Below are 27016 nucleotides of genomic sequence, written 5' to 3' on the forward strand. Positions count from 1 at the left end.
TATATGTGTGTGTGTGTGTGTATATATATATATATATATATATATTTTTTTTTTTTTTTTCTGTGGTGGATTCTTGCTCTGACATCCAGACTGGAGTGCAGTGGTATGACCTTGGTTCACTGCAACCTCCACCTCCTGGGTTCAAGTGATTCTCCTGTCTCAGCCTTCCTAGTAACTGGGATTACAGGTGCCCATAATCACGCCCTGCTAATTTTTTCTATTTTTAGTAGAGACGGACTTTCGCCATGTTGGCCAGGCTACTCTGAAACTTCTGACCTCAGTTGATCCACCCACCTCGGCCTCTCAAAGTGCTGGGATTACAGGCATGAGCCACCACACCTGACCCACATTTTTTTTTTTTACTCATATTTTTCTCTTTCATAAAGCATTTTGTAGTGCATAGATGTACAATGCTTCATTAAGTCCTGAGTAATTTAAAAAATTAACATTCTGCTATAAATTCTGTTTTTTCAGCTAAATATTCAGCAAATTCTGTTAACAAAATATGTGAACAAAATAATACTTAAAAATATGTATGGGCCAGGCACAGTGGCTCACACCTGAAATCCCAGCACTTTGGGAGGCCAAGGTGGGCAGATCATTTGAGGTCAGGAGTTTGAGACCCCTATGGTCAATGTGGTGAAACCCCATCTCTACCAAAAATACAAAGATTATCTGGGCGTGGTGGCAGGCGCCTGTAATCCCAGCTACTCCAGAGGCTGAGGCAAGAGAATTGCTTGAACCTGGGAGGTGGAGGTTGCGGTGAGCGGAGGTCGCACCACCGCACTCCAGCCTAGGCAACAGAGTGAGACCACATCTCAAAAAATGTATCTATGCATTTAGCTTTGCGCTTATTGGTGCTTGGCAGAAAAAGCTGGATGCACCCATGCAGCTTGGCTTGGTTACCTTGGGCTCCTTGAGCCAAACCAACCTGGAACCTCCTAAAGTGGGTGGCTTAGCAGACCACCCTTGGATGACTTCCAGCTGGTTCCCTCTCACCGAAATATATGAAAATTGTGTATATTCCTTCCATGTGGCTGGCTATATCCTAAGAAAAGCATTTTAAATTATTTTATTATATTTTCCCTCCATTTAAAGCATTTCAGTTTTTCCTCCATTGAAACTTATTTTCTGAAGTATTAGGGACACTCAGATTCATATCTAAAGGTTATGAAGCTACTTGTTGAAGATGTGAAAGCAAAGTCAAAATCAAAGATAATGAACTGTAAACACTATAATGGTAACCTATTGTTCAGGGATTTGTTCAACTAAGATGAGGAGTGTTTTAGTATCATAACAATACACAATTTCTATTCCTTGAACAATACTGAGTTAAAACTGGATGACTTGTCATCTTCGCACTTTTAGTGCAAATAATCACAATTAATTTGTCATAAACTTATCAGGATATTTTATTTAATTCCTTTATTTTTCATGATGCCAATGAACCACAGTGCAATACATTACAAAACAAAACAAAAATACCAAGAGATTGTATTATAAATATCCCTTTAAGTATTAAATACTAGTAAAATCAACATTATCAGCTTTTGTACTTCTACTTTCTTCATCAGCTTTTTCTGCAATGTAATCATACCTGATCATCAGATCATATGAAAAGTTTAAAGTCATTATTTTATTCATATACTTCCAAATACTTAATTCCACTTAATAAAGAAAATTATTAATGAACTATATTTTAGTACCATTCTCTTTACCTTTGGTTTGCCTCTACTAAGATAATATTAGATTTTTAGAAAGTGTAAACCTGTAGTTCTAAACTGTCTAACATCTCTGGGTTTGTATTTTTCATCTATTCCCAGATGAAGAGAGCCAGGCTGCCTGGATTCAATGTTATCTTCATTTCTTAACTGTATCATCACAAGTAGTTTAATTCCTCAGTACTTAATTTTCTTGACCTGCAAAAATATGGATCATAATGATCATTAACTAATAAGTTTGCCATGAGGATTAACTGTGTATGAAGGGCTGATAAAATTATGCGTTACAAAGTAAGTGCTCAATGAATATTACTCATAGCATTATGTAATTACATTTTTCTGTTAACGTCAGGAGAAAATTGTTGGGAGAACATGAAAAAATGGATTTAAAAGTTAAGTCATTTAGGTTACAATATTGAAGTAATTGTGTGTATATAGCATATGCATTGTATAAGCAAGGGTTATTTTTTTGCATTGGTACATTTATTTTAATAATCCAACAGTATTAATATAACACTGATTACCATTAAAATACAAATGTATATTTTGCTTTGGAAATACAGCCAATGCAATTATTCCAATAATATGCTTCAATTATTAGGCACTTAAAAGATAAAATATTAATGGTGAGGAGGGTAAAGCAAAATCAGTATAATAAAATTGATTCCCAGTAACAGATCCCTTCCTTTTCACTCTGTAACCAGCCCAGTCTCTCTGGTTCCATAATGTTCTGTTTTGTTTTGCTTTGTTTGTTCAGTGCTGTTTATTCTTAGATTTTTCACAAAATCTATTTTTAAACAAACATGCAGTCCTATAATCCTTTTAGTTTTTAGTGTTTGTGCTTTGCTACTTTACTCACAACTAATTCTCTCTGAAAAAAAGCAAAAGAAAATCACAGCTTCATTTACAAAGACATTTATATTTTTTTAATTTAAGCAATCTAGAACCAACCATATTTTTAAACGTGTCTGATACTGACACTAAAATAAGATATTCATTTCAAATTTAAAGATATAGCCTGAATTATTCAGAAATAATTTGGAATTGCGAAGCAATGCGCAATGATATTCAAACTGCAATTCAACAATAACTACATTGCTTCTTAAAATTGTAATTTAAATAACTATCTTTCATTTTAATCGGTGATTTAGACATTATTTTAAAAATATGACAGTTTATCTGGAATATGATGTAGCTTAACTGCACAATATTCTAAACTAATTATCTCAACAAATAATTTGAAAATAAGTTAAAGAGATCTTATATGACCTGAACCCCATTCCAGGAGATTTTCTTACAAAATACTTGGATCTTTCTGTCGCAGTACCCTATTATCTTACATTTCCAAGCACAGTATTATTTATATGTATTTAAGTTTTAAAATCCATTTTGGGATCTAGGCTCATAAAAATGTAACAGTAGCTAAACTGATTGATTCTCACAAAATATCTTTATGCATACCGCAAGCACTCTGAGTGAGAGTATCCAAATAAACAAGATAACAATATGTAATTTAAGACGTGAACATTTAAAGTCTGAGCCAAAACCATATGGTTTTAAATTTCCTTCCATGTACACCATTATACTTTGTGTTGTATTTTTCTTTTTTTTTTTTTTTTTTTGAGACGGAGTCTTGCTCTGTCGCCCAGGCTGGAATGCAGTGGCCAGATCTCAGCTCACTGCAAGCTCCGCCTCCTGGGTTCACACCATTCTCCTGCCTCAGCCTCCCGAGTAGCTGGGACTACAGGTGCCCGCCACCTCGTCCGGCTAGTTTTTTTGTATTTTTTAGTAGAGACGGGGTTTCACCGTGTTAGCCAGGATGGTCTCGATCTCCTGACCTCGTGATCCGCCCATCTCGGCCTCCCAAAGTGCTGGGATTGTATTTTTCTGCAGGCCCTATAAATATACCACACCCCAAAGTACTTCCTTATACCTATGTCTTTATCTTTTTTTTTTTCTTTTTTTGAGGCAGAGTCTCGCTCTGCTACCCATTCTGGAGTGCAGTGGCACGACCTCTGCTCACTGCAAACTCCGCCTTCTGGGTTGAAGCAATCCTCCTGCCTCAGCCTCTTGAGTAGGATTACAGGTGCATGCCACCACGCTCACTAATTTTGTATTTTTAGTACTGCAAACTCCACCTCCCAGGTTTAAGTGATTCTACTACCTCAGCCTCTCTAGTAGCTAGGATTACAGGTGCACACCACCATTCCCGTATTGTTGTATTTTTAGAAGAGGCAGGATTTCACCATGTTAGCCAGTCTGGTCTGGAACTCCTGACCTCATGTTGACAAGGCTGGTCTTGAACTCCTGACCTCAAGGGATCTGCCGGCCTCAGCCTCCCAGAGTGCTAGGATTACAGGCATAAGCCACCGTGCCTGGCCCTATGTCTTCATCTTAATAAAACCCTCATATCGGTATTTTTCTAATTTTCTTTAACTTTTCCTGATGTGTCCATATTTAAAAGATTCGGTGAAAGAAATATGATATATTAATGTGTCTATTTAAAAATTAGGCTTTGGTGGTAATCACAAGTCAGCCATCCATACCCTAAATTTTGCCTAGGACTGAAGCACTCTGGGTTGTCGAAAGAACACTGGGCAGCCTCCTGTCCTGGCTTTGGACTCTCGCTTTTGTTGGCTGTGGGACTTTAAGCAAATTTCTCATGCTTTCTGGGCCCTAGTATGTTAATTTGTAAGAGGTTTTGGATCAGTTTCCCTTAACTTTTTATTCTTTTCATATAAAGGGGTAGCTCTTATTTTTATATTTTTGTGAGATATTTATTTTTATATTTATCTTTATTATCTTATTTATTTTTGTGAGATAAACTTTGATCCTTTTGTTCTTATATTTAAAAAATTATTGTGCAGTGAAATTGACATTTTCTGAAGTGCCACTCTATGAAATGAAACATGTATAGGTTAATATAACCATTACCAAACCAAACTCTACCAACCACAGGTACATTCTCCACAATTATAGTTTTGTCCTTTGGAGACTGTCATACAAATGGAATTATGCAGTAAACATTTGGAACTGACTTCTTTCAGTTTCAATTGTTCATTCTTTTTTATGTACCAATTGTTCATTCTTTTTTATGCCTGATCGGTAGTCCACTGTTTGGATGTACCACAATGTTTGTATCAATTCACCCACTGAGAGGCGTTCAAGTTGTTTCCAGTTTTGGCCAATTAACAGAGCTCTATAAAGATAAGTATTTATACAAATATAAGCATTTATTTATTAGAGTAAGTACACAGAAGTGGGCTTACCGGTTAATACAGCAAGTATTTTTAACTTTATGAGAGAATATCAAATTTTTTCCAAGGTTGTAAAAATTTGCATTCCCGTCAACAATGTATGAGAATTCTAGTTGTCTTATCACAAGCACTTGATATATATATGTGTGTGTGTGTGTTTGTGTATTCATATACATGTATATACAATACATATACATAAATGTACACATATATGCATATGTGTGAATAATACATGTGCATATATGTATATACATACATATATTATCCATTTTAATAGTGTAGTTTTATAATGTCATGGTTTCAATTTGCATATCCATGCTGAATAATGATATTGAACATGCTTTTAAATGTGCATTTGCCATTCGTATATCTTTGGTGAAGTATTTGAATTTGTTTTCAATTTTGAATTGGTCTGTTTTTCTGTTGGATATTGAAACTTACATGATTTCCAAATTTTTTTATCACTTTATAAGGATGCATTTTATTCTCTTAGCAGTTTTCTTTATACAGGAAAGTAGTTTTAAAATTTTGATTAAGTCCAATGTATTACTTTCCTTTTATGAAGTGCACTGTTGGTGTCTGGTCTAAGTACACTTTCCTAAGCCCCAGTACATAAAAAACTTCACCTATACTTTTTTTAAAAAAATTATAATTTCACATTTTACATTCAGCTATTATGCATTTAGATTTAATTTTTGTACAATGATGTGAGGATTAAATCAAGTCCTCCCTCACTTTTTTGCATGTAGATGTTCAATTGTTCCAATACAGTCTGTTGAAAAACGAAATGCTTTCTCCACTTAATTACTTACATCTTTGTCAAAAATCAATCATCAACCCTCTTTGTGTGGCTCTATTTCTGCATTTTCTATTCTGCATTGATCTGTATGTTGCTCCCTTTACTAACAGCAGGCTGTCCTTGATAACTGTAGCTTTATAGTAAGAGTTACAAACACATACTGCTTCCTCCAACTTTCTTCTTTCTTCTTTTTCAAAGTTGTTATAACTATCCAAATCCCTTTGCCCTTCCATGTAAATTTGAAAATCAAAGTTTGTCTTTCTGCCATTGGAAGAAAAAATACGCAATTATGCTTCGCATTCCTGGGACAGACCTTATTTTGTCACGGTGTATTATTTCTGTTATACATGGCTATTAATATTTTGTTGAATATTTTATCTAGGTTTCTGAGCCATATATACACATATATATATACACACACACACATATATGTATATATGTGTGTATGCTGTTTTATAAAATGTTTTGGAATTTTTTTGTTTGTTTTGTTTTGTTTTCTCGAAGAGATAGTTTACTATTACTGTTAGTACTTACTTATATGTTTCATAAAATTCACATTGTGAGTGGTTTATAATTTGTAGGTTTTAAGTAATAAGTCCATTTTATTTAATAATATTTCTTCATACTATTTTCTTATATTCTTGCAGTGTCTGTCAGATCTGTAGTGATATCCCACTTTTCACTTCAGATAATTGCTAAGCTTTGTCTTTTCTCTTATTGTATTTTAATCATACTAAAGAATTTTGAGTTATATAGAGCTTTTCAAAGAATCAACTTTTTGTGTCATTGCATTTTGCACTGTTTTTGTTTTCAATTCTTTTGATTTCTATTTGTATTTTTATTTCCGCCTTTCTGCTTGCTTTAGCTTTGTTTTGCTTTAGGATTACACTCCACATTCCAGCCCACCTTTTATGGGTGATGGCCCCAGTGTCAGTTGGGTTTTCAAAGTCTTTGCTGTGCTTTTAGAATCTGGTGAATGTACGCAAACCATTGGACAGGCTAGGACCTGGGCCATAATTAGTTGGTTTCAAAAGTCTTTGGCAGTAGACTATTAGTGTGTAAGGTTTTTGATATTGTGAACAAGTCCAGATTCATTCATGCCTACACACATTTTGGAGATGAAGTGAGTAGTTTATAAACAACTCCACGATGTTATGTTCTGGAGTTTCTCCCTCTTTGCGATCTCCCCAGTACATTCTGGTTCCTGAGGCTTCTCTTTTGGTGCTCTGGGTAGACAGCTAGAGGGATGGTTACCTTACTCTATGATGCTCTCCAAAACTGGGTCCTTGTTATGGAGCCACGTGTGGTAGGACAAAGGGAGGAAAAAAGCAAATGAAGTTGTTTCTAACTTCTTGGAAGACGTGGAAGGAAAGAAAGACTCCCACTTTTGCCACTATTGTGGTATTCTTCTCGGTGTGCTCACGTTTAGATTTCCTGTGTGTTCAGTTCAGGCCAAAGAATACCAGAGTGAAAAATGACCATCTTACCACCTATTTGGTAATGATTCAACCAGTGGTTCTGGTCTCTTCCAATCTTCGTGCTTTTATCAGGTTGGTGCAAAAGTTATTGCGGTTTCTGCCATTAAAAGTAATTAAAAGTAATGGCAGAAACCGCAATAACTTTTGCACCAACCTAATATTTGCTGTTTGTAATTCTCAAATAAATGTTCCACCCATTCTTTTCATGATTTATAGCTATATTCATTGGAAAAGACAGGGTGAAGTGACCTAATTCCATTTTACCCAAAACTAGAATCACAGGTTAGCTAAATTTAACCTCTAATAAAATTGTTTTTGCACTTGAATTTTTCATAGTTGAGTATTTTAAGCAACTGCAATGATACCATATTTAACTGATGCTTTAAGTCACAAGTTAAAAGGAAAAGAAAGCTAAGAACAACAAAAGCACACACAATAATAAGACATACCATCATGTCATATACAATAATAACAAATTTGGAGATGGGACATTTCTGAGTGGGAGAATAATGCTCTCAGAGGCTCAAGTTGGGTCTGTCTTTATATTCTGTCATTCTCTCTTGTGAGCTACTTCCGTCCAGCATGCAGGATGGCCGCCACGTGTCCAGGGACTTTGTTCTCCCTAAACACTTGAAAATGCCAGCTGAGATGAAGAAACAGCCCCCTTCTCGGTTGGGCGCGGTGGCTCACCCCCGTAATCCCAGCACTTTGGGAGGCGGCGGCGGGCGGATCACGAGGTCAGGAGATCGAGACCATCCTGGCTAACACGGTGAAACCCCCTCTCTACTAAAAATACAAAAAATTAGCCGAGGCTGAGGCCGGAGAATGGCGGGAACCCGGGAGGCGGAGCTTGCAGTGAGCCGAGATCGCGCCCCTGCACTCCAGCCTGGGCGACAACGCGAGACTCCGTCTCAAAAAAAAAAAAAGAAAAAGAAAAGAAAGAAACGGTCCCCTTCTCGCGGTCCTCGGTCAGAGCAAGAGCAATGTTTCTGAAATTTTCTCTCACAACTCACTGGACACAACTATTACTAAAGCAGCCATGGGTTACTTTCATTGGGTTAGACAGACCAGGATAAACCTCAGGTCCATGATTTTTCCCTAACTCCAGGAATATGCACACACACACAAAAAAAATGATGATATTTCTCAAGAAGAATGGGGGAGCAGTTACGACTTTTGATTGGGCACCCAGACTATTCGTCTCAATATTTTTGTGAGCAGATGCCCCTATATATCCCCAAAGTAGGAGGACCCAACACCAGCCTGGAGAAAATGGTATATTATTCTATGTTAACATGCTTAGAAAGAGAATGAGGAATTGACTTCACTGTTTGGGGATTAACATGGATCTAGACAGAATTTTAGTAAGTATTCACAGACAATTACTGTAGATTTCCTACAGTAATCACTGTAAAAATAAGATCTAATCACTGTCTTTCCATGAAATTCCAACGACCACCTAACAGCAGTCCCAGAAATGTGCTCCCCAGTATTTCAAATCTATATATCATTTATCGAGAAGATAAATATTTTCCCCATTACATGATACATGTAGTACTTAATTCTCAAAATTTTCTTAGATGGTAGTAAAGAATGTATTTCAACTTACAAATTTTAGGTTATTTTCATGTTTAAATGTAATAAAATGAGATCGATATTGGCATTTCCTAAATATTTCCTATATCATAATCCAAAAGTTATGTATATGATAAAAATGAAAATAACAACTCTGATGAATTTTCAAAATCAAGGGTGTCATAAATGACCCCACATAAATATTATGCCAAAAAAGTATAAATGCTAGTGAATGTGTCTGCATTTAAATTTTGCGCAGAATGAGGATTACAGAATAGACTCTGTTGTTTCAGGTATTAAAAAGAGTTAGTGTCCAAGAGACAAAAACAGTTAGAAGAAAGCCTAAGTCTTAGTACCATGTGGGAAACAGTTCACAAGGTTACACTGATATTAACTTGTACTATTAAACTGTGTTTTAATTAGTCTTTCACAATCAGTGGTGTGAATTTTAAACATGTCACTTAATAGTGCTACAGCCCTGTTCTGTCATGTATAAATGATGATAAGCATTCTTTTGTCTTTTGTTTTTTTTTTTGTTTTTTTTTGTTTTTTTTGAGACGGAGTCTTGTTCTGTCACCCAGGCTGGAGTGCAGTGGCCGGATCTCAGCTCACTGCAGCCTCCGCCTCCCGGGTTCACGCCATTCTCCTGCCTCAGCCTCCCGAGTAGCTGGGACTACAGGCGCCCGCCACCTCGCCCGGCTAGTTTTTTGTATTTTTTAGTAGAGACGGGGTTTCACCGTGTTAGCCAGGATGGTCTCAATCTCCTGACCTTGTGATCCGCCCGCCTCGGCCTCCCAAAGTGCTGGGATTACAGGCTTGAGCCACCGTGCCCGGCCCTCTTTTGTCTTTTGATAAAGAAGACTCTAGATGTAATTATATATATAGCATGCATAGAATTGTATCCTTATATATTGATATGTATGTATATTAATATGTATGTACATTTATATATACATAAGAGGGATTTAATAAATATTAGTCTTCTTTATAGAGAAGATTTTGTGTGTGTATGTGTGTGTATATATATATATATATATATATATATATATATATATATATGGAGGAACACCAACTCAATCTCTCACTTTGAACAAAAACGAAACAATGCTAATGCTTGGATCTGCAGTTGACAGTAATGCCAACTTATTCCATGCTTTTGCTACAGAAGGCTTACACCAGCCCCAGTTTCTAGCAGCCTGGCTTACCTGCCTGTCTTAGCTACAGTTTTTTAGTAACTCCCAGATTTGCTTAATTCCTAAGCATGTGCTTTGGTGTGTCTGTACAAGATTTTCCACACTGTCTCTCACTCTGGGCTTTCCCAGAGTATTTTAGACTTGTACAGTTAAGAGGATGCTGACCACAGCATGAGCATGTTTTCCTTGGATTATGCCTGTTTTTAAGCCCTCCATTCAGTCTACAGGCACTGTACATCCACCTGTACAAGTACAGGTGCAAAGGGCATTGGCACAGATCAATTCCAGGTCCCTTCATAGGACGCTGCAACATTGACCAGGAGAGATCCTTTCAAGATGAGAAATTATATGGCCTAGCACAACTACCTTAATGGCCTTAAGCCTCGGTTGCCTTTTCCTGTAAAATGTTCTATACAGTATAATGTTATTATGAAAACGAAAAATATAATAACTATCATCAGTAATCATTTGATGCTGGTGATGGTACTATTACTATTATTACTATTACTCTTCCTATTACTATTAGTGCTTATTACAATCAGCTACACTGAAAGGGCTTCCTAGGTTTCAGGCACATGAGACTATAAGACTAAAAGAAAATACACAAAATAGATTATTAGAAGCATGAACAATTTGGGTTATTTTTGCAGATAACTAAGCCCTAAAATTATTCTAATGCAAGGACAAAAACAGACGAGTCCATGATCTTTTGCATTAACGAGGGATGGGTGCAATTTTGCCTATGAGAGTAGGCACTTGTGGTACTTGTGCCTCTTAATCAATCATCAGCCTCCCCCATTTCAAGGAAGCTAGGACCTGCCTTTAGCAGAATGGAATAAATCTCGATTAAGCTAACCGTGGCAACTGAATTCACCTTGCCAGTAATAGTGTTCAAAACAGCCTTGTGACATATTCTTGACCAACAATCCACCAAGGAAAATACATATGACCCTGGCAGTTTGGGGGTTTACACTGGAGCATTTTCCTCACTTAAATACAATGAATACAAAGAGTCAATATTTTCTTTTTTGACTTTGGGAAGTTGTATGAAAGTATAGTGTTCAGAGCTGTTGCAGCCATTTTGTGACTAAGAAGGCTTAGTATCCTATCCATGGGCAGCATACTGAGAAGGATGGAGTAGAAGGAGGAAAAGATCACTTTATTAACAATGTCACTAGGCAGCTGAGTTGCTGACCTTGGAACTGCTCCACCACCACTTTTCTTCTGTGTGCTGAGTCTTCATTATTTAAGCATCCTTACAGGGAAATCAGCCTATGGCACAGAATCAAGGTTGAATGAGAATCCCTTGATTAAACAGGCCATTAGAAAGGAAGAGACTCTGATCCTGAAAATAATAAAGCATAGCCAACTGTCTTTATTATCACAGTTTTCTAAGTTGGTTTACCTCCTTGCCTTCCTAGAATTTTGCATTATTTTAAAAATTCATTTTATCCCTCAATAAATATAAGTCATTTTGGATATTGATAAATGATTAGGGGTAGTTGAGAAGAGACTGTAGTCACAAAAAGAGTGAGAAGTAGCCACAGTTCTAAAATTTGTGAAATTACTCCCCCCTAACAATTATATTCAATAACATATTTCTTAGAGGTTTTCATCCACTGATTCTCAAATATTTTGGATCATTGCCTTAGGAAGGGGAAAATATCTAATCAGGACCTTAACATTTTACACTTTTCTCCTTAACATTTTACACTTTTCCTTTTTAAATTGTTTTGTTGCCTGAGGCTTTGTAAGACCAATCTTAACTCTTTTTGATGATTATCTAGATAAAGATGATTTATGCACAGTTATTCTTGTTAGGTGGACTAAACCTTCCTCCTGCAAGTCACGGAACTGGTAACTTGTTCAATAACTTGTCCCCCTACTGGAAAAAACACTAAGAGCATATCATGGGCAAACTAACTGAATGGCTAGGTATTTTCATTTTGGAGTCAGACTGACCAGGGTTGAAATCCCAGTTCAGTTACTATCTTAGCTCATTTGTGCTGCAGTCACAAAGCATCATAAACTGAGCGGCTTATAAGCAACATAAACTTATTTGTCACAGTTGTAGGGGCTGGGAAGTCCAAGAACAAGCAAGATCAAGACACTTGTAAATTCAGGGTCTGGAGAGGGTCTGCTTCCTGGTTCATAGATGGTCTCCTCTCCCTGTATGCTCACAGAATGGAAGGGGTGAAGGAAGTCTGTGGGACTTCTTTTATAAGGGTGCAAATCCCACTCATGAGAGCTCCACCCTCATGATCTAATCACCTCAAAAGGCCACCTCCTAATACCATCAATTAATTGTTAGGTTTCAACATATAAATTTGGGGGAACACAAAAATGCAAGCTGTAACAGTGATGTACTTTTGGAATGAGCATGGAAAAGTTATTTAGCTATTTTAAACTTACTCTCATGTGAAATAGTTAGATAATGATAACATTCAAAATCTACCTTACAGAGTATTTTTAAGAATAAGTAGGTAATATTTACAGTATTTAGCCCAGAACCTAGCACATAATTTATGTTTAAAAGAAAACTTAGATATTATTATTTTTTAAAATAAAGTAGAATAAAATACAGTCTGCTTTGTCTTTCTTTCTTCTCTTTCTTTCCTTCCTTCCTTCCTTCCTTCCTTCCTTCCTTCCTTCCTTCCGTCTTTCTTTTCTTTCTCGCTTTCCTTCTTTCTTTCTTCTTTGTTTTTTTGTTTGTTTGTTTGTTTGTTTTTACAAGATCTCATTCTGCCACCCAGGCTGAAGTACAGTAACACGATCAAGGCTCACTGCAGCCTCAACCTCTTGGGCTCAAGTGATCTTGCCACTTCAGCCTCCTGAGTAGCTGAGACCACAGGCACATGCTGCCAGGCCCAGCTAATTTTTGTATTTTTTGTAGAGATGAGGTTTTGCCATGTTGCCCAGACTGGTCTCAAACTACTGAGCTCAAGCTATCACCCACCTCAGCCTCCCAAAATACTGGGATCACAGGCATGAGCCACCATGCCCAGCCATAAAGTACTTTCTTAAACATTCATGCAGTCACAGAAATGCAAAGTTCTACCATCTAAATAACTGGAAATATCTGCTGCATTAATTCAGTCAATATGCAGACACGTAGGCAGATTCTATATCCCTTTTGCCATAAAATGAGTTATTCAGATCTCCATGTAAGAAGCAAGAGTATTCAATCTTTCTAAAAGAAGAGCAGGCCCTTAGACCAAGCCCACAGGAGTTTTAACTCTCAAACTAGTCTACAATTTGCCAAAATTACCATTTAAGTCATTTTACTTTTTTTTTTTTAAAGAGACAGGTCATCGCTCTGTTGCCCAAGCTGGAGTGCAGTGGTGATCACAGCTCACTGCAGCCTCAAACTCCTAGGCTCAAGAGATCCTCCCATCTTCCTTGAGTACCTGGGACTACAGGTGAGCGTCACCATGCCTGACTAATTTTTTTCATTTTTTGTAGAGATGGGATCTCACTACATTGCCCAGGCCAGTCTTGAACTCCAGGGGTCAAGCGATCTTCGCACCTCAACCTCCCAAAGTGCTTGGATTACAGGCCTGAGCCACCAGGCCAGTGCTTGGATTACAGGCCTGAGCCACCAGGCCAGCCCCATTGAAGTGTTCGAAGCAGTTACTGGCTTTAGCAGCTTCTCTTCCAGGTAAGCTGACCTGCATTTTCTGTTTCTTTCTGTTGGTTTTCAGGATGATGGTTTGTCCTGTGACCTCAATTCTCTGAGGGATCTAAGAAAAGTCATTGGTTATCAGTTCAGTTTGTTCAATTCCGTTTTTTTGGTTTTAAGGGCAAGAATGACAACTTCCAAACTTCCAAGATCTTTACATATTACAGTAGAAGCCACTCAGTGTGTTCCTTAGAAATCTGAGTTTTAAGTTTAAAAAGACTGTATCATCTGCAAATAATATTCTTCAAAACTTGTGTCGATTAATTATATTCTCCCTTTTCATTCACTTAAGGCTCCAAAACCATTTCATAAAATAAACTAAAAGTAAAACCCTAAGTCCCCTAACTGACTTAACAGACTCCATTTTGGTCAAAGGGACCCCCGGGAAACCATAAAAGCTGAGTTCCTGGCCATGATGTGCCAGGAGGCCCGACCTGCCTCATTATACCCACTCCCTTTTGTGGTTTAGACACAACAACAAACCAGCCTTAATGTTAAAATAGAGATTAATGTTAAAATAGAGATTGTAAGACTCACAGAATGGATTCTTTATGGCAATAAGATAGCAAATAATAAGTAAGAGCTAAGTCAGAGCTAAGTCCATGCCAGGCAAGGGTTAAGTCACGCACCCCCTACACTTACAAATATGTTCCCACTGCCACAAAGCTTTTCTTCAGCAGCTAAACAACCACTGGCCTCCAGGTAAGCAAGATTAAAACAATTATGGCTCCTCCACTACCAGATGATGGCCCCCACCCCGGTTCCACAAGCCATAAATAGAGCTTTGATTGAACTAAATAGCTGATTTCAATAACTGTCTCCTGATAAGAAACTATCAGCCTGGCACGGGCGGGTTTACAGAGGTTGCACACTGGGTGACTTTGTGTCCCTGCTTCACCCTTTGATGTGCACGGCCTAATTGTAATGCATTTAAATGTTAACTCTCCACCCCAAAGTGAACATGAGACACATGCAACATGCATGTTCACTAAGTACACATGTGTTAGTACTCCCTCATACATATTCATAAGATCCTTCTGTAACCTGTTGAATATGTATATTTGGCCAACTTGTTCAGCATAAATTCCTGCTTTACCCTCCCTCCCTCCAAATGCCTGTTTCCAGCTTCTGTGGAAGCCTTTGCTTCCCAGACTGTCAGAATGGCTGTCTTGCAGGCTATAACCCGAGATAAGAAATAAAGTCTCCTTTTCTAGCACAGTAGGGTGACTATAGTAAAAAATAATGTAATTGTACATTTTAAAATGACTAAAAGAAAGCTGGGCACAGTGGCTCAGGTCTGTAACCCCAGCACTTTGAAAAGTCAATGGAGGAGGATCACTTGAGGTCAGGAGTTCAAGACCAGCCTGGTCAACATGGTGAAACCCACGAAAAATACAAAACTACAGGTGTGGTGGCACACACCTGTAATCCCAGTTACTCAAGAGATAGAGGCAGGAGAATGACTTGATCCATTGAGGAGGAGGTTGCAGTGAGCTAAGAACGTTCCACTGCACTCCAGCCTGGGCGACAGAGCAAGACTCCATCTCCAATTTAATAAATAAATAAATAAAATGGCTAAAAGGGGATAATTGAATTGTTTGAAAACAAAGGATAATTGCTTGAGGTGATGGATAATCCATTTTACCCTGATGTGATTATTATGCATTGCATGCCTGTATCCAAATATCTCATGTAACCCATAAATATATATACACCATGTATATACAAAAATTATAAATTAAAAAGTCTCCTTTCTAAATTTATAAAGTATGTGATTTATAATAAATACTAATTTGTAATAATAAATTAATATTTTATTTTTACCTTATTTATAATAATAAATTACTATTTTATTGTTAATTTATTACCAATATAATATTACTTTTAGACAATTTTTTTTATTTTAAGCAACAGAAATTCTCTGATTAAATGGAGGAGTGTTTAGAAGCTCACATAAGAATCAAGTTCAATAGCGAATATTCAGTAAAAACTCAAAGTGCTTATGGATACCAGACCTTCACAAAATCACACTATAGGAAGTGTGTCGTCAGGGCATTGTTGTTCATTACACTATCACCATTGTCTCCGTATAGCATGGTCAATCTTGGAGGATGCTATATTGACCATGAGACAATAGTTCCAGCAACAGGTTCTAAATGTTCCATTTTCTTTGAATCAGTGACTTGATACTTATAAATCTACATGGAGTTGTAAATTAGGAGTGCATTAGGTAAACAGCTGATTTCGGCTTGGCGTAAACTCTAGGTGAGAAATACAGTGCCATTGATGAGTCTGTAACTTTCTCTAATCAATACAGCACAACGAGCTCTTGAAATCACTTCTTTCCTGAAAGGCTTTGCACAAAATTGATGAAGGGAGATATTTGCTGATTGACATGTTTACTCCTGGAGGCTAAGCTGAGGAAATACTTTTATAGGCAAGGAAGCTTTGATTTGCAACTTAGGGATGCCAATATGAGAATGGTTAGTATGGAAATACCTGGATAGTGATAATGTGATCACTTTTAGGAGAATAAGCACATATAATATTAAAATGCAAATAGAGGAACAGGAGAGAAAGGTTGATAGTGTCAGTTGTGCTAACACATAATAAATGTTAGCAATTTGGTTCTCACATTATTTCTATAAAAGCATTGAACCAGGTCCATGGTTAAGAGGCAAAGTACAATTACTGTCTAAAATGATAGTTATTTTCAGAAAAGAGAGAAATGATTTATCTCCTTTTGTATCAAAATTCTCACTTATGTTCAACCTCTTCACAAATTTAACATAGGTTAATATCTTCCTTTCATGTTCTTTATTTTTGCTTCGGTATATTTCATTTATACATTGTTGGCTGCCCAATATAGTTTTTTTTTTTCTATTAGGTCCACACAGATAAACATTCTCCTTTTCTGGTATAGTGTCTTCTAATTAGTCAATTTAAAATGTTATAACAATTTAAAATGTTATAATACAATAGAGAATCATGAAAAACAAAGAATTAATGCAGAAAATTAAACCAGTCAAACTTCCAGGAATGTCAAAGAGTAATATAAATATTCAATATAAATATTGTCTCAAGCTTTCTGTCGCACTTGCAGAAGAGTATATTCTAATTATAAAGTCTCTTTAATAAGTTCAATTGACCAAGTAACAGCTTTTGATGATCATTATTTAAAATGGAGGAATAAATTACTGAAAATTACATTCATACTTCAAACATTTGTCATTCTGCTCATTCACTTGCATTGTTTGAATGATTTGTTTTTTTTTTTATTCGAAAATTCACAAGAAGAGAGGAAATACTGAGGAGAAAATGGCAGGTTGTATTTGCTGACTTTGATTGACAAAGAAGGCACCAGTAAAATCACAGTGAACCATTTGGAAAGCAAATTGCCAAAAAATAATCGTTAGTCATGCTTTGAGGCTGGTAATTGAAATTTTTGTTCAAATTGTACTTAATATTCCATCATTGTTGAACCATACCACTGCTTATCTTGGGAGTGTTGATACCATGGAGAAAATAGGATAAGGTGGCTGCTGAAAAGTCAGATTTAGACCCGACTTTGATTACAATCATTTTTTTTTTTAATATCCCATGAAGGTATTATATGTTAGTGGTTGTTCTATTCTTAATATTTTAATATTTATACAGCAACAAAGAGTAAATAAACTGTAATTTATACATGTTATGTTGTTGACCTATGCTAAAAGTTAGTTAACACAATGAAATGGTTTGGCTGTGTCCCCACCCAGATCTCATCTTGAACTGTAATCCCATAGTCTCCATGTGTCCTGGTGGTGGACCCAGTGGGAGGAAATTGAATCATGGGGCAATGTCTCCCACGCTGTTCTTGTGATAGTGAGTTCTCATGAGATCTGATGGTTTTATAAGTGTCTGGCATTTCCCCTGCTTGTACTCATTCTCTCACCTGCCACCCTGTGAAAAGGTGCCTTCTGACATGATTGTAAGTTTCCTGAGACCTCCCCAACCATGTGAAACTGTGAAGTCAATTAAACCTCTTTTCTTTATAACTTACCCACTCTGAAGTATTTCTTCATATTAGCATGATAACTGAATAATACACATAACAATTACATGAACAAATTATAACAAGTTTGAGGTACATCAGTTTTAAATTAAGGAAAAATGTTTAAAGAATTTTCCTCCTTAATGTTTCCTAGGGTTGAAGAGGTGTTTATGTTTGTTTATGAATAGGTCCTGTTTGCAACAGGCCCTCGAAGGTCAAACATAGACTTTAACATTCTAAGGCCAAGGATGGAGCTGCGTCTGATTTATAATGTTTCAGACACAGTGGACCAATTGACATGAGAAACTAGTCTTCCTCTGAGGCTGGTGAAGCTGCAGATGAGCACACACTCAGACTTGGTACAGAGAAACAGACTGATCTAGAAAACGTTCTCCCATTAGCCTTTGATATCCTTCAATCAACTGGGGCAGAGTGATTTCTGTGATTTCTAAACCTTCTGTCCTACTCATCTCACAAGCCATGTCCATTCTCAACTCATGCTTTCCTTTATTGTAACCTCTGTTCTACTACTTCTCTAAGACATTTTTATTAGGAGCTTCATTGAGATGTAATTTATATCCCATAACATTTACATTTCAAATGTAACATCCAGTGTTTTTTAATGTAGTCACAGACTTATGCAACATCACATCTAATTTTAGAACATTTTCACCGCCCTCTGAAAAAAACTAAATAACAATTAGCAGTCTCTCCCCATTTCTTTTCTCTGCCAAACCTCTAGCAACCATTAATCTGTTTTCTGTCTTTAGCCATTTGCCTTTCTGAACATTTCATACAAATACGATCATTTAATATGTGGTCATTGGTTAGTTTGTTTCTTTTAAAATATGGTCTTTTGACTGGCTTCTTTCACTTTGCATAATGTTTTCAGTGTTCATCCAGATTTTAGCAGGTACACATACTTCATTCCTTTTTTATGCCTGAATGGTATTTAGTGGTATTTTTTTGCTGTTATGAATAATTCACTGTTTGGCTGCCGTAAATTTGCATGTATAAGTCTTTTCTAGGAACATGTTTTTATTTTGGAGGATATACACATAGATGTTGAAATATTGGTTCATATAATAAATCTGTTTAAATATTTGAGGAACACTTCCTGATGATATTGTTTGTGACACAAATCTATTATGCATAGATGTATGTATTTACATTGATTATGCTTTTGGTGTCATATCTGTCAAAGGTTATGAAGATTTACTGTTATATTTTCTTCTAAGAATTTACAATTTTACCTCTTACATTTGTCTCTGTGATCCAGTTTTCAGTTAATTCTTGTGTATGGTGTGAGGTAGGAGGACAACTTTATTCTTTTCTGTGTGACAATTTAGTTTTCCAAGACTATTTATTGACAAGCCAATAAAGTGAATTGTAGCATAGAAAATATTACATTAATTATCTGGCACCTGTATCAAAAGTCAGTTGATCATAAATGTAGAATTATTTCTGGAATCTTACTAATATTCCATTAGTTGATATATCTCTCCTTGTATTAGTACCGTAATGTCTTAACTGCTATAGCTTTGTATTAAGTTTTGAAACAGTGTAGTATACGTCCTTCACCTTTGTTCTGTCTTGCCAGGTTGTTTTGACTGTTGTGGGTTTCTTGCATTCCCACATGATTGTAAAGAGCTATTTCTCAATTTCTGCAACAAATGCCCGCTGAATTTTTGGTACCAGTTTCATTAAATATGTAGAACAATTTGGTAAGCATTGTCATCTTTACCCCATGAATACCGTATTTTGTAGTCTCTAATATCTCTTAAAACAAACAGCCCCCAAACCATGCACCCAAAATTGTCAAATATAGTCCAGCATCTTCGTTTATACAAAAGAAAAGAAATCCTTCTGCATTATGCTAAGAACTGGACCCAGGTCTGAATCAAACTGTGATACGCAATATAGCTCTGAATAAGATACTCAGCTGCTTAGGTCAGACCATCCCCAGTGAGGTCCACAGTGACTTCACAATTTTCCCGATTTCACAAGCAAAGTGGTTGTGTATGTGATTTCCATTAATTTAGTTCAAGAGTGCATTCAACTCGTTTTCCTGGGAAAAAAACAAAACATTTTTTCGCCAAAATAATATAGAATCATCTACTTCTAGTAAGACACCATGCGTGATAATTTTTCCAATTTCTACACTTTCAAGATTCAGTATTTTGGTTTTATTTTAACATATATAAAAATCATAAATGTTCTTAAAATACAGAAAATGTCTTTGCTGTGTAAGGACCAATACTTGCTACATGCCAATATAGTACCACAACCATTAAATATATATGAGAAAATTCATGATATAATCATTTCACCCTCCTTTCTTCTATGTACCACTGTAAGTACCACCATAGGTAGAAGTATATTTCTTTCAACTAGCTTGGTAGTTTTATCTAAAGTAAACCATGAAGGAAATTGAAACCAAGAGTAGATAATGGTGATGCATCAGTTTTATTTTGTTTTTAGATTTTTTTCCTCATGGATGACACAAGGCAGAAAAACTCACACCAAATAGCATAAATTTTGCTTGAGGACAAAATGGGAATTTTGCTGGGAAATAAATGTGAGCGTCTTCTAATATGACAACAGCTGCTTCGTGAATGCATAAACTTTTCTAACATAGAGGAACGCCAAATAGCCTTGAGCCTGGGGAATTATAGCAGATGTAAAATTCTTAAACAATGTTCTCATGAAGCATCTAAATGTAGATCCACATGGTTTTTCTGGTGACCCTGCCAGGGTGCATTAGGAACAAAGTGAATCCTACAGATCCTAAACAAATTATCATGCCGTATGGAATTATTTGATGGAAACCAATTAAATTCTGTAAATTTTCTGCCAAATATAATAGTTTTAGTTTTAAAATAATTCATATGAAGCCATTTTTGACACAATAATTAAATACCAAGCCTAGTTGTCTATAAAGGTCGTATTTTTCTTGTGATAATAAAAGCAAATTATCAGCGTTTAGATCTGTCAGGGGATTCTTCTGAATTTTCTAGTGTTATTCAAAGGCAATTTTAATGAATTCCTTAAGGACAAATAGTTGCTTCATAGCAAACCCTGAATGAATATATGGTGAATGAATCATGAGCAGACAAATAAATGCACATCAGTAGAGTGAAATATTTATTGAGGTTCACATATCACCTCTCGCACCCACAAAGTCAGCTGTCAATCAGTGAAAGATTTGTGGTCTTCAATATTTTTGCCATCTAGTCCTGGTTTATATAAACTATAACGTTCTTCTCTTTTAAGCTTCCCTCTGTTTTGCATTTAAGAAATGATCTTAAAAAGAAAGAAAGAATAATTTTCCATAGATTTTTGGAAATAGAGATTAGGGGGCTGGGTCTCGGGAGTTATGCAGATGGGCTTTGATTCCTGATCATAACCGCGTAACAGCTGTCGGTCTTCAGGCAAGTTAATCAACTTCACCAAGCCTTAGGGTTCTCATCTTTAAAACGAAAATTGCATTACTACTCAAAGTTGTTCCTAAAATTAAATGAGATAATGCAGGTAAATCATTTAGCATTGTGGCTGGCGCAAATTAAATAATCAGTCAAATGTAGATATTAATTTTAGAATTCTTCTTCGTTTTTCTTAAAGTGGTTTACCTTGGTAAAAGTTTTCACTTCATGACAAATGGATTTTTCACACAGGAGAAATTTAAATTTTACTAATTGTGTTCCCTGGTTTAACATACCATGGAAACATAACTTTTTAGGTTATCATTATCATATCTTGAAAATGTATTCTTCAGCCAGGCGCAGAGGCTCTTGCCTGTAATCCCAGCACTTTGGGAGGCCAAGGTGGGTGGATTACTTGAGGTTGGGAGTTCGAGACTAGATTGGCCAACATGGTGAAACACCATCTCTACCAAACATACAAAAATTAGCCAGGCGTGGTGGCACATGCCTGTAATTCCAGCTACTCGGGAGGCTTGAAGCACAGAGATCACTTCAACCCGTGAAGCAGAGGTTGCAGTGAGCCGAAATCGCAGCTCTGCGCTCCAGCCTAGGCAACAGAGTGGAGACTCCGTCTCAAAAAAGTAAAAAAAAATTGTATTTTTCTTTCCTCTTGCTTCACACTATTTTCAAATTATTGCAAATTTAATTTGTTACTGCCTATTTATCCATCTGGCATCTTATTTCACTCATTCTCACTGAGTTGAAATGAATGGTCATATTAAGCTAAGCTCTCAGGATTACACATGTGAATGTCTGACTTGCATTAGTAAAACTAAGGATTCTAATTCCGTATTGCTTTGATTATAAACTAAACAAAAACCCTGACATTATTACATTAGGAAAGCTGTTTTGCTAAAAACAAGAGCAATATTATATCAGAATTGAATTAATAAGTACAAATGTTTTAATGGCCATTACAACAACACAAAGAAAAACAAATGTAAATATTTTAGTAATACAAACTATAATTAACGCTGTGTATTTTAACTCTTTACATCTGATAGAGTAACAAACTCTTGAGTGTGTTGGCCTATGTGCAAAGACCCATTGATCTGGTTTTCCCCCACGTATTTGAAAAATGATGCATTTTGCTAAAGTATAAAATTATAAGATATAGAACTAAATTTTGGTTACCCAAAGGCTAGAGATTTGATATGCTATGAATAATCATGTTGCTGTTCACTATTATAAGGATTTATATCTTGGAAAGTATCTTATCAAGTACATCATTTCTTCTTTACAAGTTTTTAGGTGTGCAGGAATGCTCATCCTATCATTTTTTTATAATGAGGAAAACAAGTTCCTTAGGCCCTGAACTAATAGAAATCACAAGCTACAGTGAAAGGAACATGACTGGAACCCACCTGCATGACTCTTTTCATTATATCACACTCACTCTTTGATTAAAAAGAATGTACAACTAAATGTATTTGTTGAAAACAATTTTTATTGAAGAACATGCAAAGAATGTTACCCATTCCTGCCAGGTACACCAGCATATTTAGCCTGTGTTTAATGTATAGATCATGTGATTAGAACATTGGAACAACAGTAAGACTGAAAAGGAACTCTGTGATGTTTACCTGCTGAGAACAAAAGGAATGAGAATCACTGCTCAACTGATAACATCAAAACTTTACAGATTCACCCATCTTTGCATTACAGTGGTCTAATTTCCGACTTTATACTAAGTGTCAAGCCTCTGTCTCTAGTCCTAATAATTCCTCCTAAGTCCACATCTGTATATACAGGTTCAAATCAAATTTCTTTCTGTGTGTGTCACAGGAACCCAGTCTCAACATTTCCATACCTCAGGTCATTTTTATACCTTCTCTTTCAGAGTCTGACTGAGTTCTGTGGAGCCCATACTACCTGTGATTCAAGCCAGGAACCTTGAAATTTCCCTGAACAACTTCTACAGTGTCCAATCATACTTGCAATTACTCCCCACACTCAGCAGGTTCTACCCCCAAATCATTTCTTTTCTCTGTCCTCCCTCTCCTGGCTTTATAATATGACTTAGTTCAAACCCTAATCACTGATTTATTCGAAGTCCCTTAACGAGTTAATTCCTACTGTGATCAACAACTTTAAAGAAAGGCAATAGGGCCGGGCGTGGTGGCTCATGGCTGTAATCCCGGCAGTTTGAGAGACCCGGGCGGGTGGATCACGAGGTCAGGAGATCGAGACCAGCACAGCTAACATGGTGAAACCCCGACTTCCACTAAAAATACAAAAAATTAGCCAGGCGTGGTGGTGGCACCTGTAGTCCCAGCTACTCAGGAGGCTGAGGCAGGAGAATGACCTGAACCCAGGAGGCAGAGCTTGCAGTGAGCCAAGATCATACCACTGCACTCCAGCCTGGGCAAGACTCTGTCTCAAAAAAAATAAAAAAATAAATAAATAAATAAAAAAGAAAGGCAATGGCGATCCCAAATTGCTGAAGCCTTTGCTAAACGCACGGACGGAAAACAACATTATGGGGATGTTTGTGTTAAACAAATGTTATGGATTCTGGGTCACAGGTCAGATGGCAGATAATCAAACTCAAAGGTTGATGCCGGGGTGGCTGTGGCATCACTAAGGCCAAATCACAACTTTGGGCTCATGGGAACACAGATCTTGGGTTTGGAAAGCACACAGACCTGGGCATGGGAATGGACATTGGGTCATTTTAAGATGACTAGAGGTTCCTCAAACCCTAAAGCACCACTGGACCTTGTTTAAAGCTAAAATGACTCCTAAACGATAGAGAAGTTTCTCAGTTATCTCCATCAACTCCTGATCCTATCAGCCTGTTGAGGGCCTCACAGGCCTCTGGGTTTGTACGTGATGTCCCTACAGTGGCGATGGGGACTGATGAGAGTCACAGTTCCCATTGGAGGAGGGCAAGCTGCCACTGGGTGTCAGTTGCTGGAGTAAATATCCAATCACATGTGTACCTGTATCCTATGGATATTGGCTTCCACTCATACAACTTGCTGCTCTTTTGTTTTCCATTCCTGACTACATTTGAATCTTTCTTGGATTTCCAGGAAACATCTGACTGCTTTCCTGTGCCACTTCATACCCAAGAGAAGCTCAGGGAGATCCTTTAAGGTCCTAACATGAATGGGTAAATGTACCACTGCTTCCTGTACTTCTTGGATAATGCACAAAGAGTAAGACAGTCTCACAGCCAGCAGCCTAGACAACCCAAATATGTGAAACCAAAACAGCTTGGCCTCCCGGACCTGTTCTGACTTCTTGAGTCTTACATCTCCAAGCCTCTCTGAATGTTTCACCCACAGCCTTTCCTTTGGGATCTGGCATGGGACAGGAAGGGCAGAGAAGGGCCCGAGGCTTTTGCTCAGGGATCCACCACAGTCTAGGCTGGTGGGTGGCAAATTTTTTCTGCAAAGGGTCAGCTGGTAAATAGTTTCAACTTTGTAGTCTCGTCACAACTACTCTACTCGACTCTGCCACTGGAGTGTGAATGCAGTCATGAATAAAAGAATGAAAGTTTTCCAGTGAAACTTGAGTCACAGAAACAGTCTGCAAGCTGTGTCTGGCCCGTGGGCTTTGGTTTGCTGGCCTGCGGGCTCCTAGAAGGCTGGGACTTTATCCCTCTATGAGGGAAAGCAGGTTTTGGGGTATTCTCCCAAATCTTTATACCTTATGTCTGTGTCACTTTTTAAATTAAAAGTAAAATTTAGGCCAGATTCCATGATTCACACCTGTAATCCCAACATTTTGGGAGGCTGAGGAGGGAGGGTCGCTTGGTTCCAGGAGTTTACAACCAGACTGGGCAACATAGCAAGACCTAGTCTCTACAAAAAGGAAAAATAAAAAAAATTAGCAGAGCATGGTGGTGTGCATCTGTAGTCCCAGCTACTAGGGAGGCTGAGGTGGGAGGATTGCTTAAGCCCAGGAAGTCGAGGCTGCAGTGAATCATTATTACACCATTGTACTCCAGACAGGGGGACAGAGTGAGATCCTGTCACACAAAAAGGTAAAAATAAAATAACTAAAAATGTGCATCTTGTTTCTCTCTGTATTGTCATAACAATCTTCTCTGAGGCTACAAGATATGTTGCCAACTGAGGGACGAGGGCAAAGACCACAGGAAAATCCATAGACCCAAATATCAAATATTTCCCTAATGCGTTATTTTCATCTTAACATTCTTTCTTTCTCACTATTACTTTTCTTGAACATTTCTTTACATGATAAACTCTGCTTTGAATTTAGGACTGAGTATTTCTGGCTGCTCCCCAAGCCCTTGAGGAAAACACTTGGAGTCAATCTCATCCCTTTGATGCAGTGCTGAGTAACGAAGTATTTCCGTGTCTAAATAAGATCCGAACTGTATAATTAAATTCTTTCCAGATTGTATTAAATATCTTGATATAGAATAATAGTGAAAACTTTGTTTATGTAGTTTTTCTCATTGTTGTTTTAGAAAATTTTTTTATAACATGTCTCATTCATCCTAAAAAAAATAGCCTTATACTAAGTTCAAACATTTTTGTTCTCGTGCTGTTTTAAAAATTAAAATGTTCTTGAACCCAGGTGTTCAAGGCTGCAGTGAGCTATGATCATGCCATTGCACTCCAGCCTGAGTGACAGAGCAAGACCCTGTATCAAAAATAAAATGAAATATTTATCTCATCATCAGTTACTCAGTCTGTGAAACAAATAAAAGGCCATGTTTATTTAGATTATATGCTAATGGTTTTAGGGATAATTACAGATGATACACACATAATATATATCAATTATACTTTATCAAAAATCAGTGATTCCTCAAATTATGCCTAACTCATGGAATATTAAATATTCATTTGTTATCTGATGATTTTACCAATTATTCAAAACATATTGAAGATTTATCTCACTGTGGTTTTAAACCAAGAACAATAAAGGGAGTTAATAGCTTTTTGATTGTTCCCCAAAACATTTACTCATTTTCAACTGAAGAACTAACTACTTAAAATATAAAATATGTATATCTCCAACTACACTTTGAGCTTTTTGATATCACATCATTGTTTTTACTTACTCCTGATTTTTTCAATAACTAGAAGAGCTCCTATAACATAGAGGATAATAAAAATAAATAAATAAATAAAATTCTTAAGTAATTTTCAAAGAAGGTGGGATATAGCAAATTAAAATTTTGGAGGTTTTGCAGTTATTAGTAAAGACAAGTTCTAGGTTGCCTTTTGTTTTTGATTTTGTTTTTACATAAAGTATATCATTAGTAATTTCCAATTTCAGTTTATTTAAAGAGAAGTGACAAGGGCTTTGTGAAACAATCTAAATACATCTTTTAGTTCTTTACATTTAACAACAAAATTACCAACCTAATTTAGTTAAGTTTTTCTAGGTCAGTCAGCTTACTTTTCATAGAATTATGTTTTACACTTACATTGCACTACCACATATAATAATCAAAATTAAAATAATAGGTATAACTGGTAGAAAGTGGTAGGAGAATACAATGGCTATTAAGAAGCTGATAATTCAGCTTTTGCGAGCAAAGATGTACAAAGTTCTAGAAATAAACTTGCGAGTCTTGATAATTCTGCATATGAAAATGGAAAGCCCCAGTTTACTCAAAATATCAGTTTAAAGGAGACTGGCTAAGCAGAATTTTACTATTCATAAGACTGGGAGTTTACAACAGGCCTCATGATTAAATCATACTAAATGATGTTTTGGTTTAATGAATAAGAACTGATATGGTCTATGTATGTTTGAAATTGGACATTTTCAAAATGTTCAAGATGTGGTATTTTAAATTATACTCAAAATCTT

General features: G+C 36.6%; 1 long non-coding RNA gene across 3 annotated transcripts in view; it reads left to right on the top strand.

The window, feature by feature from the left end:
- Positions 1–27016, top strand: part of LOC105489344 (uncharacterized) — a 163584-nt gene that overhangs the window by 81382 nt on the left and 55186 nt on the right. For all 3 annotated transcript variants that reach the window (XR_011617197.1, XR_011617196.1, XR_011617195.1), the window contains exon 3: positions 13486–13681. This is a non-coding gene — a long non-coding RNA (uncharacterized lncRNA). The remainder of the gene's footprint in view (positions 1–13485; positions 13682–27016) is intronic.

Source organism: Macaca nemestrina, chromosome 19 (genome assembly GCF_043159975.1).
Source record: "Macaca nemestrina isolate mMacNem1 chromosome 19, mMacNem.hap1, whole genome shotgun sequence".
NCBI classification, from domain to species: domain Eukaryota; kingdom Metazoa; phylum Chordata; class Mammalia; order Primates; family Cercopithecidae; genus Macaca; species Macaca nemestrina.